We start from the raw sequence: 16868 nt of genomic DNA, 5'->3' as shown, positions 1-16868 counted from the left end.
TGAATTTTATGGAAATTTATTTTTAGGGATTTTTTATAATAAATATTTTTATTATAAATCTTTTATCTTTAATACTTATGGATAGATTAATTAATTTAACATCCTGTTTTTTGGCCATATATAGATATAGTTCTTTGCCTATAGGACCGGATGTTTTTATGATTGGTTTGACCTGGAATAGTTTATTTCAGTTCATTCGGCATCAGGTATACCTGATGCTTTTTATTAGGATTGCCCCTTTTTTTTCCTTTTGTTCTTCAATTTTACACTGTTATAGATGCATCATCTCCCCTCTCTCATCAGAGGTTTAGGGCATTTTGCATTTTTTTAAGCTGATGTATCTAATTCATGTATTTAAATGGTTCCGCTTCTGGGTTTTTATGCATGTCCGGCTTGCGCTCCATTGTAGAATATGTGCGGTCCAGGGAGTCTATTTCCGTCTCCTATTTTTTGTAATAGGGAGTGTCTATGGACGCTCTTTCCTCCTCCTTCTTCCTGGATCAGTCGCTATATAAGTGACGTCTATTGCGATTGGCCCCTCCCCTCCCTGATGACGCAGTTGCCTGTGAAACATGTAGGCGGAGCTGGCTCGTATACGGACGTCACAAGCCGGAAGGAACACGCCGCTGCAAAGTGATTGTGATCACTGTAACAGCTGATGATTGCCTTTAATGCATGGAATCCTTTTTTTGTCTGGTGAGTGCATTCTTTACTTTCAATAGATTTTTATTGAAGTTTTACAAAATACAAGAAATTAAACCATAGTCGTGTTCAACATGAATTAACCGCGACAGGATCATGAATAAGAGAATGCACTGGAACATGGATATAAAAATTTGCATACATGTAGACAGTATAAGTACATAAGATACTGCATAGGTATCAATATCAGAAGTCACATAAAAGACCCGTGACCATCCATTATAAGTGCATTTTACAGAACGAGAACCCAAACTTTAATTAAAGGTAGGGAGGGGAGGAAGGAAAATTGCCTGTAACGCAGACATTAACTAGGCGTAGGGGAGAAATATGGGCTTTGCAACCATGCCTGCCACTCCTTATAGAATTTTGGACCCTGGAGTTTAGAGTAAGCATATGCCTTCTCCATAGAACATTGTAAGTTGACTAGCCGGATTGCTTCCGTGTGGGAAGGCGCAATGGGCTTTCTCCAGTGACGTGCTATGACCGTTTTGGCCGCCACTAGTATATGTACAGAGACTGTTCTTAGGGAGGGTGGGAAGGTATCCAGACCTAACGAGAGTAAGGCCAGGGCAGGGTTGGGGGGCCTGAGGATGCCAGTGGTGGTGGACAGAACCTCAAACATCTTTCTCCAGAAACTGGATATGCCTTTGCAGGACCAGAAGATATGTAATAACGACCCTACTTGATCGCAATTGCGCCAGCACAATGGGGTCTGGGAGTCAAAGATTTTTGAAAGTCGATACGGTGTCAAGTACCATCGGGTGAGAAGTTTTTGGAATTGTTCCCAGTGATTCACACATTGGGTGGATTTGTAAGAACAGCGTATAGCAATCTTCCATTATGCCTCCGAGAAAGACGCTTGAAGTTCCCTTTCCCAAGCTAACATATGTGGAGATTTCAAAAGGGTCAGATTTTGGCCTATGAGATTATAAAACAGAGATATGCCTTTTGTGGAGGGTGAGGGGGACGTAAGGAATTGCCATACTTGTATGGGGACATCAATTGTGGGAGGGGGGTATTTGCGCACGAAGCTCGCCAGGCTGTTATAGGTGAAGCATGCTTGCGGGGGCAGGTTGAACTCTAACCGAAGATTCTCAAAGGGTTTAAGGGAGTGAGATTGTAGGAGCTGGTCGATCGTGCTAATGCCAGCTGCCTGGAGCGCGGAAATGTTGGTGTATGGAAGTAGTATTTCTAGTGTAGTTATTGGAAGTGGAACACGTTTGCATACAGCGGTGGGCGGCAGTCGTGCGAGGAGGGAGCGCCAGGATTCCAATGTGGCTTGTGTGGGTAAAGGCAGAGACTTGGCATCCAATGGTTTCCACTTGTCTGCTAGTAGTAGAGTAGAAAGGGTGGTAACCTTGGATACGGTCGATTCGACAGAAACCCATTGAGTAGTGGGACTTTCTGCAAACCAGTGTCGCAGTGCTGCCAAGCGGGATGCATCGCAATAGTTAAGTATATCAGGGAGCCCCAAGCCACCTATCGATCTGTGTTTGATCATATGAGAATGCGCACATCTAGCCCTTTTCTTCTGCCATATGAATGCATGTAGTATTTTAGTCAGGGGACGTATATTTTTCTTAGGGAAGGGGATGGGTAAATGTACAGAATTTTAGGTAAACAGACCATTTTGAACGCTGCTATGCGACCCATCCACGATAGTTCTACCTTCTTGAGTTTGGCCACATCCGAGGCAATGGATTTAAGGAGGGGGGACAAGTTGGCAGAGATCATGTTAGAGGTAGGGAATGTTAAGTCTATACCTAAGTAGTGTATGGGTTGGGTGGACCACGTATATGGCAGAACAGTTTGCAGGTGAGAGCTAGCAGTTGGATGGACTCCCATATTCAGTATTACCGACTTACTAAAGTTGACCTTATAATACGAGATCTTACTGAAGGATTGGAGGATGTCGTGAGTGGCAGGTAAGGAAACTGTGGGGTTGGTGAGGCTAAGAATGACGTCATCTGCAAAAAGTGTGACGACATGGTGGGATCCGGGGAATTTAAATCCTGATACTAGTGGGCTCTGCCGTATTTGCGCTGCTAATGGTTCAATTAGGAGGTTAAATATCAGGGGGGAAAGTGGACATCCCTGACGTGTCCCGTTTGAGATGGAAAACGGTTTAGAGAGTGTGCCAGCCGACATCACTCTGGCGGAGGGGTTCGAATATAACGTGAGGATAGCAGACACGATGGGACCAGAGAAGCCGAATTTTTGTAGGACTGCTCGCATGTAACCCCAGTGAACTCGGTCGAACGCCTTCTCTGCATCAATAGATAAGAGCAGAGAAGGCGTCCGAGTGCGCTCCGCATAATGCATCAGGTTTACTACACGCCTGGTGGCGTCCGGAGCTTGTCGACCCTGGACAAATCCCATTTGGTCGTCCCCTACTAGGGAAGGTAAAACTTTGGCTAGGCGATTCGCTATGATCTTCGCGTAAATTTTTACATCCGAGTTCAACAGAGAGATTGGCCTAAAGTTCGCCGGGGTGGTGGGAGGTTTCCCAGGTTTAGGCAGGGTGGTAATGTGGGCCTGTAACATTTCAGCGGGCAGAATTCCTGTGTCTATAGCTTGTGCGAAGAGTGTCAACAAATGTTAAGTGCATTAATTGTGACCCTGCCTAAGCCTGGGAAGGAACCTGATCAACCTCAAAATTTTAGGCCCATATCCCTGTTAAACATGGATGTGAAGATATACGCCAAAGTTATAGCCGCCAGATTGGTGGACCTACTTCCCCAAATTATACATAAGGATCAATCGGGATTCACTAAAGGTCGTCAAGCGTCGGACGCTACTAGGCGTGTGGTTAATGTTATCCATCATGTGGGCCTCAATGGGACGCCTTCTCTGCTCCTTTCACTGGACGCGGAGAAGGCGTTCGATAGGGTCCACTGGGGGTTTCTATCACCTGTCCTCCAAAAATTTGGATTTCGTGGATTTATTCACGACGCCATTATGGCCTTATACTCCACGCCCTCTGCGGTAGTCCGTACAACGGAAGCTATCTCTACTCTGTTTAATATCACCAATGGCACTAGGCAGGGATGTCCACTCTCCCCCCTGATTTTTAACATGATTATGGAAACTTTAGCCACTCATATCCGATCCAATCCCAAAATCTCTGGTTTACTTATGGGTGATCAGCACCATAAAATTAGTCTCTTCGTGGATGATGTGATACTTATGATATCAGAACCAGCTACGTCCCTCCCGGAAATTCAAAGGATTCTTCAGTGGTTTGGAAAGGTCTCCTTTTATAAAGTAAATGAGTCCAAGTCCAACATATTGGGTATTGGCATTAATGCCACCATGCGTAACTTGTTGCAACACCAATTCCCGTATGCGTGGGCAGACCAAAGCATATCCTATCTAGGCGTGCAATTAACTGCATCTACGAAACAGCTATTTCACCACAATTTCCTTTCTGCTCGCACTAAATTGCAGGACAACCTCAAGCATGTAGCTTCCTTTGAATTCTCCTGGTTGGGGCGTTTAGCAGCGTTTAAAATGATGTATTTTCCCCAATTACTGTACCTCTTTCGTACCCTTCCGATCCCCCTCCCAAAGACTTATCTTAGGTCTCTTCAGTCCCTACTGTCCAAATATATATGGCAAAACAAAAAACCCAGATGTGCTCACGCTAAACTGATTAAACATCGTCTGGCGGGTGGAGCGGGATACGTGGACATCTCTGACTATTACCTGGCATCAGTTTTGTCTCCATTACGTGATTGGTTTAGGGACGCGCCTACTACACTGTGGAGCGCAATGGAGGCTACATATTGCACCAGGCAGAAATTGTCTGACTGGTTATTGGCGACTACCCTAAGCTCCAAGTTGCCTTCCTTTCTTCCTCCATTCATGACTGCTGCAGATAGGGCGTGGAGAATCCTTGTGGCACAAGATACCTCAACCTCTACAAATTCCCCACTCCATATCCCATTGTCAGCATTACACTCGCTTATACCTCACGTTGACCTTTCCGTTTGGCAAATTAAAGGCATTACCCATTTCGGGAAACTATACGACGGCCCCAACCTGATTCCATTTAGCACCCTCCACGCGAAATTCGACCTTCCTAGCTCCGCAGTATTCACATATCTTCGGGTGTCACATTTCCTCAATTCTGTCCAGTTAGGGCCCGCGACTATTCCTACCCAGGCTTGGCGGTTCTTGGTAGACTCAGGATACTCTGGTCAGAAAGGCATTACGGTCTTTTATAACCTTTTTCAATGTAAGACATTCTTCACCAAGTCTGTTCCCCACATTCAATGGGAAAGGGATATTGGTCAGGAATTTTCTGCCACACAATGGAGCAGAGCTATTCGTTCCATCTATGCAGCCACTAGTTGTGTCAAACTATGGGAGTTACACATAAAATTTTCCCTCAGATGGTACCTCACGCCTTCCAGAATTTGCAAGTTTGACCCCCAGAACGACGGTAAATGCTGGCGTATGTGTGGACAAGATGGTACGCTTTTCCATGTCCTGTGGCGCTGTCCAAAACTTACCCGATATTGGGCCCAGGTTTTCAAGTTATTGTCTTACACTGTCTAACCGCAATCAAACCCGGTCTAGCCTTACTTAATCTTGAAATTGAGCAGATTCCTACCCTCTGTAGACATGTTGCGACCCACATACTGTTAGCAGCCAGGCTCACTGTGACACGCGCTTGGAAACAAGCCAATCCACCGAATATTAAAGAAGTCATTGATCTTATCAATACCCATTTCACATTTGAAAGATCACTTTCCCTCAAGAACCGAGCTAGGGCCACTGTAGAAGCCCAGTGGAAACCATGGTGTGACTGGATGGAGCATTTGACATTAAGCTCAGATCTGTTATGAATACCTACCTTGACATGTTCCTTATCATACTCTGTGGGGATGGGAGCAGCTACCCAGCCATGCTCTCCGCGCCTGGGCACAGTTTTGTTCCCGATAGGGGTGCCCAGGTGGGGGGGAGCTAGGATCTATCTGGTATAATGGAGATCTCTCCGAGTGGCCCAGTGGTATGACCTTCATGGTTTTATCATGACGATTATGTCAAATGTTCAATATTGATATGGTGTTCAGAAGGGCGCGGAATCCTAATTGTTGTTTATGCATTAGCTAGTTGCTACCGACTATGGTTGCTATTTTGAGCGGTCTCTGCCTAGTTCACCTCGACAATGCCTAAGTATGTCCTTTTAATACTACTGACTTACACTTGATTCTATTACTGTAATAGTTGTTACGTCTGTTAGTGTTTCTATAACTTCTTTACCTTGTCTGCATTGATGTACGTACCCCTGTTGTTGGTACGAATGTGGTAGCTTGCACGCTACTTGTTTTATAATGTTTTGAAAAATTTAATAAAAATAATTTGAAAAAAAAAAAAAAAAGTCCTCTTATGAACGCCTTATGCGCGTTCCAAAGGGTGGAGGGGGAAACTTCTGGCGTGCGGTTTAGGTGGAAAAACTCCTGTAGGTTCGTTCGTAGATGTTTTAGGGTGTCAGGGTCCGAGAGTAAGGAGTTGTTGCATTTCCAAATAAAGGTGGAGGTGGCGGGTGGGCTGGTGGATAGGGTCATATGGACAGCGGCGTGATCTGACCAGGTGATGGTGGAGATGGAAGAGTCAACAAGGAGCGGTAGTGTGGCAGAGTCGACTAAAAACATGTCAATCCTGGAGTACGTGTTGTGGCTTGCAGAGAAGAAAGAGTAATCCCTCTCCTCTGCGTGTTGGTATCTCCAAACATCGTGGAGCCCTTCTGAATGCAATAAAGCGGCTAGAGAGGGAAGTTTAGAATGTGGCCTAGCCGAGGAGTCTAAGGCATGGTTGGCTACGAGATTAAAGTCCCCACAAATTATCAATTTACCTGACCTTAGTTTCATAACTTTCGAACACAGTTTACGCAGAAAGGATAGCTGACGTACATTGGGGGCATATACATTAACTATGGTATATACACAGTTATCTATAGTGCAATTAACAATCAGATAGCGGCCTTCCTTGTCCTCCACCATTCTGGAAAGGGAGAAGGACAAGGAGTTACTAAAAGCCAACATCACACCTCTTTTTTTTGCATTAAACGAAGCATGAAACACATGTGGGTAATCCGGGTGAGTACATCGTGGAGCATTTCCCAGGAGAAAGTGGGTTTCCTGTATTGCTAAAACGTCCGCCTTAGCTGAGCATGCCTCCTTCCACATCGAGTGGCGTTTCGCGGGGTGGTTCAACCCCTTAGCGTTCATGGACAGAAAGTTAATAGGCATCGGAGGTCATAAAGGGGTCCAGGATTAACGTGGATGTCTCAGCGGCATAGGGGCGTAAGGAGCAAGGGAAGAAGTAGGGGGGTCTGATCCCGCCCGTGTAGGGGCCCATGTGTGTAGAAGGGGGCAACAAAATTGTACCTGAGGCGTTTTTCCCGATCGTCGGAAGGCAGGGCCCACTTGAGGCCTTAGGAGAGGTAGTCTTGGATGTTCTGCGTTGACAGTGGCTCGGGTGGTTGATGGAGGAAGGCACAGTGCGGCTAGTTGTTCGGAAGCTGCAGAGGAGGGTGAAACTGCATGTATACAAAAAGTAAGGCACAGTCACTTGCACGGCACGGTTAGCGATGAAGGATCCATCTAAACAATAAAACAAAAGGGACGAACAGACACACAAACATATAACAGGTAAAAAAGACATGGCCCACCGGGGCCAAGTGGGTAGCAGGAGCTACAAAATTTACAGGGGGGTAAAGAGCACGGTGAAGGGTGCTACTTTAAGGCAAGCAAGGAGGGCCGGGCATGCCCGGTAATGGTGAACTGTGAGTGTCACTTGTGGCGGCTGCGAGATCTTGAATTTCTTGATGCCACCTGCCATTCAGGTTGCACGCGGGGTGGCAGCGGAGGCAGAGCAGGGGCAGATGAGGATTCAGGGGCATCGGGTACAATACCCCATTGGCGAAGAACCCGTAATCCTTGGTCCATGGTGGTGACTTGCGTGTTCGAGCCTTGGTGGGTTATACACAGTTTTGCAGGATATTTCCATTTGTAAATGATTTTATGGTTGCGGAGCGCTTTGGTGATAGTATTGAGGTTGCGGCGTTGCTGCAGTGTATACTGCGAATAATCTGGCAACACTTGGACCGTCGTCGCCCGTTCCGGAAGATGATCTCTGCGTCGGAAGGCCTCCAATATCTTTTCCTTAGCTTGGAAAAAGTGTATGCGGAGCAGGACGTCCCTAGGAACATCCTGCGGAAGAAAGGAGGGCTTTGGGATTCTGTGAATCCTGTCTATGGTGAGGTCCGCATTGGTTAGGGCGGGAACGACCAGTTGGAAAAGGTCACGAACAAAGTTCGGGAGCTGGTTGGGTAGGACAGTTTCTGGAATGCCACGTAGCTTTAAATTATTGCGCCGTGACCTGTCTTCCAAGTCGGCAAGCTTGGCGTGGATGCGATCCATGTCGGTCTGTTGGGCTGTATGAGAATCCACTAGGGCATTGTATGAGACTGCAAACTCATCCATCTTGCATTCCACAGTATTAACCCGTTCGCCCAGTCCATGCAGCTCCTTTTGGCAGTAAGCTATGGAGGATGATACAGTGGCTTGCATCGATTTATGCATCATGGACAGCATGTCTCTTAAAGCAGTGTCAGAAATAGGCTGTCCTGTGGTAGGGATGGAGGCAAAGGGGTCTGGTGCGGGTACATAGGCCCATGCAGAGGCCGTGGCAGAGTCTTGGTCACTCACCTCCATGGATGTGGAGCGGGCTGTGTGATGGCTGTCTTCCCACCGAGGCTTTGATTTGGCCGGGCTGTGGGTGGACGGCGTGGAGGGCGAGGAGTCTGCAGATCGCTCCGGTCTAGATTGCTTGTTAGCCTCTGCAGTGTCCGAGCGCGCCGGTGACGTCACGGCTGCGACATGGCTGGGAGACACTAGAGGGCGGGCATCGCTGGCTTGCTGCTGGGCTCCGGCGCCATTTTTCTGTAGTCCCGAGGCCGCCGGGTGGAAAAAGTCAGACAGTTTGCGGACTGCTGGCGGGTCTAACTTCCTCCGCGACATGCTGCGAGGGTGCCTCGGGTGTTCCCCCAGAGATCCCTGTAGGTTAGGACGTCTGACTCTCCCGTGGATGGGCCGTAGATGCGGTAATTAGCGGGCATGCGGCGGAGCTCCCTCTTCAAGCGGCCATACTGTCCGGCGGTCGCCACGCCCCCGTGAGTGCATTCTTTAAATAAACATTACTTTTATTTGGAACGTGCTGCACTATTTTCCCCCCTTTGTTTTTTTTTTGATACATGGGAGGATTGTTATCTTTGCACCCATTCACTTTGGAAGATCTGGGACTCTGCTTGGAGTGTCACATGACCGACCTCTGCTAAAGATCTTAAAGTACTTATGATCACTGTGAGAACAGTGGTCACAAGGATCTGGTAAGAGGCCATTTGGTTTTGTTTATGTGGTGGAGGTGCTTGCTGTTCCTGTTCACCAGTGATGTTTCATCCTCACGTGTCAAGGTGTCTTATGAATATGGATGAATAACATATCGCCTGAGTGTGGACTCATCATATTGTGGACTATTTTAAGCGCTGCATTTTACTTATATATTTTTTTATCATTTTCTGTGATTGATGCTGGCTGCTATTTTTGGGAAGCGTGATTATTCTTCATTTATCATTTAAAAACTTGGTTCACCTGGTAATCACCTGTATCACGTAAATATTTCTTTCTCTTTTTATTTTTTACTTCATTATCTTCCTTTTCAATTGGGCAGATTAAGAAACTCTTGAGTCTCTTTCACTGGCACCAGTGATTCTTTGATCTCCCTAATTTGCGATTCCACCATTTTTAATTTCCTCTGCTTTCATTCTCTCATAAACTGGAGCATTTCAACTCCCTTGCAGTTAAAAAAAGGTGAACCATTCTCATATGATTCCCTATCTTTCAGGCCATCACAAGGAGGAATGTCCCATCTCATATGTCTTGGGAGTCGGGACTAATTTCTTATCAATGTATTTTTCATACGTGAAAATATCCCACCAGATATGTACCTGTTTGGTCATGCTGTTTCTTAATCTCTTAAGGAGGCCCTGGGTGTCACCTCCCTGATTAGATGTTTTAGTTGCAAATACCTCATCCAATTTAACTGGTCTTGTTTGTACATGATCAAATATGTCCATGGTAGAAAAGCAGAAAAGACAGATAGAGCAAATATATATATATATATATATATATATATATATATATATATATATATATATATATATATATATGTGAAAAAAATGTCCACGCTATTCCTGTGTATTAACCACTTATTACTCAACTCTATATACTTTAGGAAGCAGCTAGCCCCATTATGCATCCAACCACCTGTACAAAATGCAATAAATATATATATAGTCACAAAAAAAAAGGGGGGAAGCGCTCTCCTTCACTAAAGTGCATTCAAATTATAGAGCATAAATAAATATCTGAAAACAGTGTAAAAATCATCTATGTATAATAAATTAATTAATAACATGAGTCCATATTTTCTTTTGAATACAGGTTCTCACAAAAGTGTGTACACCCCTCACATTTTGAAAATATTTTATTATATCTTTTCATGTGACAACACTGAAGAAATTACACTTTGCTACAATGTAAAGTAGTGAGTGTACATACAGCTTGTATAACAGTGTAAATTCTCTGTCCCCTCAAAATAACTCAACACACAGCCAATATTGTCTAAACCGCTGGCAACAAAAGTGAGTACACCCCTAAGTGAAAATGTCCACATTGGGCCCAATTAGCCATTTTCCCTCCCAGGGAACTTGTGACTTGTTAGTATTACAAGGTCTCAGGTGCGAATGGGGAGCAGGTGAGTTAAATTTGGTGTTATCGCTCTCACTCTCTCATACTGGTCACTGGAAGTTCAACATGGCACCTCATGGCAAATAATTTTCTGAGGATCTGAAAAAAAGAATTGTTGCTCCTTATGAAGAGGGTCTAGACTAAAAGAAGATTGCCACAACTGTGAAACTTAGCTGCAGCACAGTGGCCATGACCATACAGTGTTTTTTTTTTTTTAAGATATTTTTATTGAAAAGCAACAATTTATACAAACAAAGTGAACATTACATTGAGGCAACAACAGGGTGTACGTTTCGTCACAAAATCGTGAGGTATTTTAAACTTTATGGGTCCAAGAGTTCACATAGATAAGGGCATTAAACGGGAAATACAAACTACAGGACCCTGGGGAAGAAAAGTGCGAGGAGAGAAAGAGGTTGAAACCTTCTCGCATGGGACGGGAGGAGAACATTAACCATCAAACATCAAAAAGACTGATTCGGATGACTCTGTACTGGCCACTTATCGTACCATGAGCTACAGTAGTGGTGTTAGGGATGTTGAGGGGGGTGGAAAGAAAATAGGGGAGGGGCGTGGGGGAGTGATTTGGAATACGTCCATGAGATTCAGATTGGGGTGAGGGGAGAAAGGCTAAGTTGTGTTTCCTGAAACCGATGAGAATCTTTGCATGTCTTAGACCTTCAGACTGCCCAAGGTGTTTGCAATAGAGGCTTGCAGATACCATTTTGTATACTGGAATGAGAACATCAAAGTCTTTCTTTCTGCTTCCTGGAGTTTTCGCTCAATGAATGATCGCCATCTAGCAAAAACATTTTCCGTGAAGATAAATTTCCTGGTCTCCAAATCGGTCTTTTCTGTATAGAGTAGGGCTTTCAAGTCGTTGCATACCATAGAGATTGTGGGAGGGTGTTAGAGATCCAGAGATTTGCGGAGATGATCGCTGGCTTTGCGGTAGTGTTGCATGAGGGACTTGCGATAAGAAGCTGTGTGCACTATGATGGCGCCCCGGAGGACCGCTTTACCCGCTTCCCAGAAGAGGACAGGGTCATCCAAAGGACCCTGGTTCAGTGAAGCATAGTCCTCCCAGGACTTGCGAACATGCTGTTGGAAGTCTTCGTTATCCAAGAGAAACCCAGGGAATCTCCAAGAATTAGTAGAGGGGGCAGCAAAGGGGGCTACTAGTAAGGTCAATGATACAGGAAAGTGGTCGGAGATGGCAATACTATGAATATCAGTGTGATGAATGGACTTTACCAATTCCGGAGTGACTAAAAGATAGTCTAGCCTTGCCATGGAGTCTTGCGGGGGAGAATAAAATCAAAATTCCCTGTCAGTGGGGTGGCTAAGGCGTCAAGAGTCCACCAGGTGTAGGGCAGCTGTCATAGAGTTAAGCGCGGTTTCGCTCGTGGACCGTGTCTGAGCATGTCTGAGGGGGTCTCGATCTGCGTTGCTTCCGGTCCTCCTGCACGTTCATAACGTCATTGAAGTCACCCCCAATGACATGAAAGGGTGTAGGATTTTGGAGCAGCCAGGTCGAGGTGTCCCTGTTGAATTCTGCTGAAGGAGGTGTAGTGGCGTAAATGTTGGAGATTTGCACAGTGCGTGATGACAGTTTGAGCGAGACTGACACTGTGCGGCCTATGTCATCATGTACCGTGGATAATATTTCACAGGGGAGATTTTTGTGTATCAGTATGGCTACTCCGGCTTTGCGGCCCGGAGAGCCAACTGCCTCGCCAACTCAGAGCTTCTTCAAAAAGCGCAGGTCGCCCTCCGCAAGATGTGTCTCCTGCAGGAGTGCAACGTCTGCCCCTAATCTCTTAAGATGGCGGAGGATCATCATCCGTTTGTTAGGGGAACGAAGGCCTTTGACATTCCAGGATATGATTTTTAGGGTGGCCATAGCAACCATATGGGTAGAGATCGGTAGCTAAGGAAATGGGAGCTTATTGGTAGTCTCATGGCGTATAAGTCAAGATATAGAGTAGGTACCTGGTGTGGTGAGAGAGGAAGGGAAGGGGCGGGGGATGACAGTGCAGAGGGGCAGTGAAGTGAATAACAGGGGAGTAGGGGACTTGGGATCCCCGTGGGGGAGCGCAAAGTGAGGACTTCACTTTTTTCACCATGTGGAAGGGAGTGAACAAGAGTGGCCCCACAACCCTATTGCCTAAGTAACCGTTCAACGAAAGGCATGGGGGCACGTTAGAGGGCTAGGTGTCCATGCACTACCTGTTAGTGCATGGAGGCCATGCACTTACAATATAGAAAATAAACATGTAACCATCAACAATGCAGATGTGTGAACCATCATAACAGTAAACTGAATCCATAATCAAACCTGTTCGCCCGTAATCAGGCGGATATGGCTACTCGAGGGGGTGTAGCAGTGTAGTCAGTCAGAATACTCGTGCAGCTCTTGGCTAAACCGACGCTCTAGTGAGCACAGGGAAACTTGAGATCAAGGAAGGTGGATTAAGTCCCTCAAGGAGGCAGGTTGTCCTAAGTTCAAGTGAAGGCTCTTCGGGAGGATGTGGCACCAAAGCATCCTTTTTTAGCGGATTCTTTAGTGGGTGTCAGTTGCGCTTTGCGGGAGAGCGAAGCTTTTCTGGCAATGGTGGAGGCGTCATCCATCGGTGATGGGAGGGATGAGAGGAAATGTTCTGCATCAGAAGGAGAGTGGAATGTCAGGCATTCTCCATCAGGGGAGGTGACATGAAGCACTGCTGGGTACGCCAGGGTAAATTTGATTTGTTGGGCGAAGAGGGAAGAACATACCTGGGAGAAAGCTTTGCGTTGCTTTGAGACCTCAGCGGAGTAATCCGCAAAAAGTAGTATGGAGGAACCATTCAGTTGCAGGGACCGTTGCCGTCTGAATTTTAGCAAGGTAGTGTTCTTGTCCGCATAGCTCAAGAACCTGGCAATGATGGGTCGTGGGTTCTTCGGAGATTCATTCGGTGCTCCCACCCTGTGTGCCCTTTCGACTACACACGGGGATGACATGGCCAGAGCCTGCGGGATAGTTTCAGCGCATAATAAATGGATCGCCTCCCCTTGAACAGTCTCAGGTACTCCTACAATACGGAGATTGTTCCTCCTAGAATGGTTCTCCAAATCCTCTAGCTTATCTTGCATTGCTTGAAGAGCCTTTTCATGGTGGTTTAAATCCCTGCTGTTCATCAGGGTTTCTTCCTCCTGCTGCTCAGCTTCCTGGATCTGGTGCTTGTGAGCTGAAAGCTCCTTTTGTAACTGTGTTAGTCCCTGGTGCATTGCCGCTTCAATAGTTGCTTTAATGGTGGGTGAGAGAATTGCTGCCACTGCCTCAGCCATTTTAAGATAGGCTGGGTCCATTGATTCACCTCCAGGAGCAGTGGAAGGCTGAAGGGGACCAGGCTGAAGTGAGAGAGGCAGGGAGATATTCCCCCCTCCTCTCTCCCTGCGTGTGCAGCCGCAGCCATGTCAGCTGCTATGTGGGAGCTGGCGGTCCCCGGCCGCTCCGTGACAGTTCCTGGCTGGGAGCGCTGGCGCTCAATAAAGCGGTCCATTCTGGTCCCCAGGTCAGTAAGGGGGGTCACGGTGTGTGTGGGCGCCCTCTGAACGCCCCCCAGCCGTGGATTTATATGTAGATTAGCGGCGGGTGCAGTGGGAGCCGAGGAGATCACTCCTTCTCCATGGGCGCCGGAACCGGAAGTCCATAAAGTGGTTTAACAAGACCGGTTCCACTCAGAACAGGCCTCACCATGGTCGACCAAAGAAGTTAAGTGCATGTGCTCAGTGTCATATCCAGAGGTTGTCTTTGGGAAATAGATGTATTAGGTCTGCCTGCATTGCTGCAGAGGTTGAAGGGTGGGGGTCAACCTGTCAGTGCTCAGACCATACACCACACACTGCTCCAAAATGGTCTGCATGCCTGTCTTCCCAGAAGGAAGCCTCTTCTAAAGATGATGAACAAGAAACACTGCAAACAGTTTGCTAAAGACAAGCAGACTAGGGGCATGGATTACTGGAACCATGTCTTGTGGTCTGATGAAACCAAGATAAACTTATTTGGTTCAGATGGTGTCAAGCGTGTGTGGCGGCAACCAGGTGAGGAGTACAAAGACAAGTGTGTCTTGCCTACAGTCAAGCATGGTGGTGGGAGTGTCATGGTCTGGGGCTGCATGAGTGCTGCTGGCACTGGGGAGCTACAGTTCATTGAGGGAACCATGAATGTCAACATGTACTGTGACATACTGAAGCAGAGCTTGTTCCCCTCTCTTTGAAGACTGGGTCACAGGGCAGTATTCCAACATGATAACGACCCCAAACACACCTCCAAGACCACCACTGCCTTTCTAAAAAAGCTGAGGGTAAAGGTGATGGACTGGCCAAGCATGTCTCTAGACTGAAACCCTATTGAGCATCTGTGAGGCATCCTCAAACGGAAGGTGGAGGAGCACAAGGTCACTAACATCCACCAGCTCCGTGATGTTGTCATGGAGGAGTGGAAGAGGACTCAAATGGCAACCTGTGAAGCTCTGGTAATCTCCATGCCCAAGAGGGTTAATGCAGTGCTGGAAAATAATGGTGGCCACACAAAATATTGACACTTTGGGCCCAATTTGAAAGTTTTCACTTAGGGGTGTACTCAGTTTTGTTGCCAGCGGATAAGACATTATTGGCTGTGTGTTTAGTTATTTTGAGAGGACAGCAAATTTACACAGTTATACAAGCTGTACACTTACTACTTTACATTGTAGCAAAGTGTCATTTCTTCAGTGTTGGCACATGAAAAGGTATAATAAAATATTTACAAAAATGTGAGGGGTGTACTCACTTTTGTGAGATACTTTATCTATACAATCCATCAATAAATGATTTAATGTCCGTGAAAAAAAAGGGGGTGCAGTCCCATGCACCAGAAACTCTTCAGTTATTGTCTCTGATCACCACAGTGCCCTTCACCCCACCTATGGGGGTTTTTTCATCTGCTTAAATGGACCTCACTAATTAAAGGAGGTCTATATGCACTTTGCAGTGTTATAAGTGGCACCGCTCCCACTGACTATACACTCCAAATCTGTGGCTCTCAGCAGCTCTCAGCATGGTGTCAATTATATAGGAAGCAATGGAAAGAACCATAGTGCATATAGCTAATAAAAAGCATTTATTTCCATATAAAAATCCACTCACATTTCAGAAGTAAAAATTAGCATTTCACAATACAATCCTATGCATACACAGCTCTACCTAGTCCCAGCATGATTACGTCACCGCCCACCTCACGCGTAGCGCCCAATGGGCTTTCTCAAAGGTTCACGCTAGTGGACTGCATCACGCTTCCTGTTTTTATGAAGCCCAGTTCCCATGGTAACTGCCAAACGGCCATCGTCATGATACCGGAACCTCACAGATCTTATTGGACTTGATACAAGCTATCCAGGCAGGTCATATACTTATACTGATGATCCTGCAAGCTGATAACTTTACTGCTAATATCTAAAATGCTGTGTTTGTATCGATATGTGATCTATCTATACACATAGAGCTGCCTCTATCACATGCTCCTTAAGAACCAACTGGTGGAGGCTCCTTAAGAACCAATTTAATGAACCAGGCTGCAAGTTGAAGGGAAGGACCTCCAAGGTGATATTCTCAGAAATATTGCCTGTGCCATGCGCTACACAGGAAAGATAGGGGAAATGTGAGAGCTGAATGCATAGCTAAAAACCTGTTGTAAGAAGGAGGAATTTGGGTTTTTAGAGCATTGGGCTCACTTTTCATTGGGGTGCAACCTATATGCTAAAGATGGTTTGCACCTAAATGGAAGGGGGTCTTTTGTGCTATGGGAGAGGTTTATGGGAAGGCTGGAGGAGTTTTTAAACTAGGATTGAGGGGGGACTGTGAATTAGATTATAATGGGGCAGCACGGTCAGACAGTGGTAAGCCCCTATTGGTGGGTGGAATGGGGAAAGATGGGGGGAGAGTTATGGCAGAGGATAAGAAGGTTCCCATGTTACAAACAACAATTGGAAATGGTACTATTTGTACCAAAATAAAAAAAAATATGCAATAAAAAATAAATGTGCAAAATGTGACAATGAATTAAAGTGTTTGTGTAACAATCCTACAGGCTCACCTGAGTCAGAGGCCTGTTGGCCGGAGGTAGGAGTGGAGCCCAGTGGCAAGGACCGCAGGCAGGTAGTAGGTGCAGGAAGTCTGGCAGAGGCGTGGTCAGACAATCCGGGTTGGCTAAGGTGGTAGCAGTGCTGGATACCGGATGGACACCAGGTAGTACTCTGATGAGGACACGGGTTCACCTGAGGTGCGGAAACTAAGTGCTAGCTGGTTTTCACTAGAGCCCCTGATGGT

The sequence above is a fragment of the Pelophylax lessonae genome, assembly GCF_965119305.1.
Source record: "Pelophylax lessonae genome assembly, chromosome: 1".
Lineage (NCBI taxonomy): Eukaryota > Metazoa > Chordata > Amphibia > Anura > Ranidae > Pelophylax > Pelophylax lessonae.
This window is presented reverse-complemented; position numbering follows the sequence as displayed.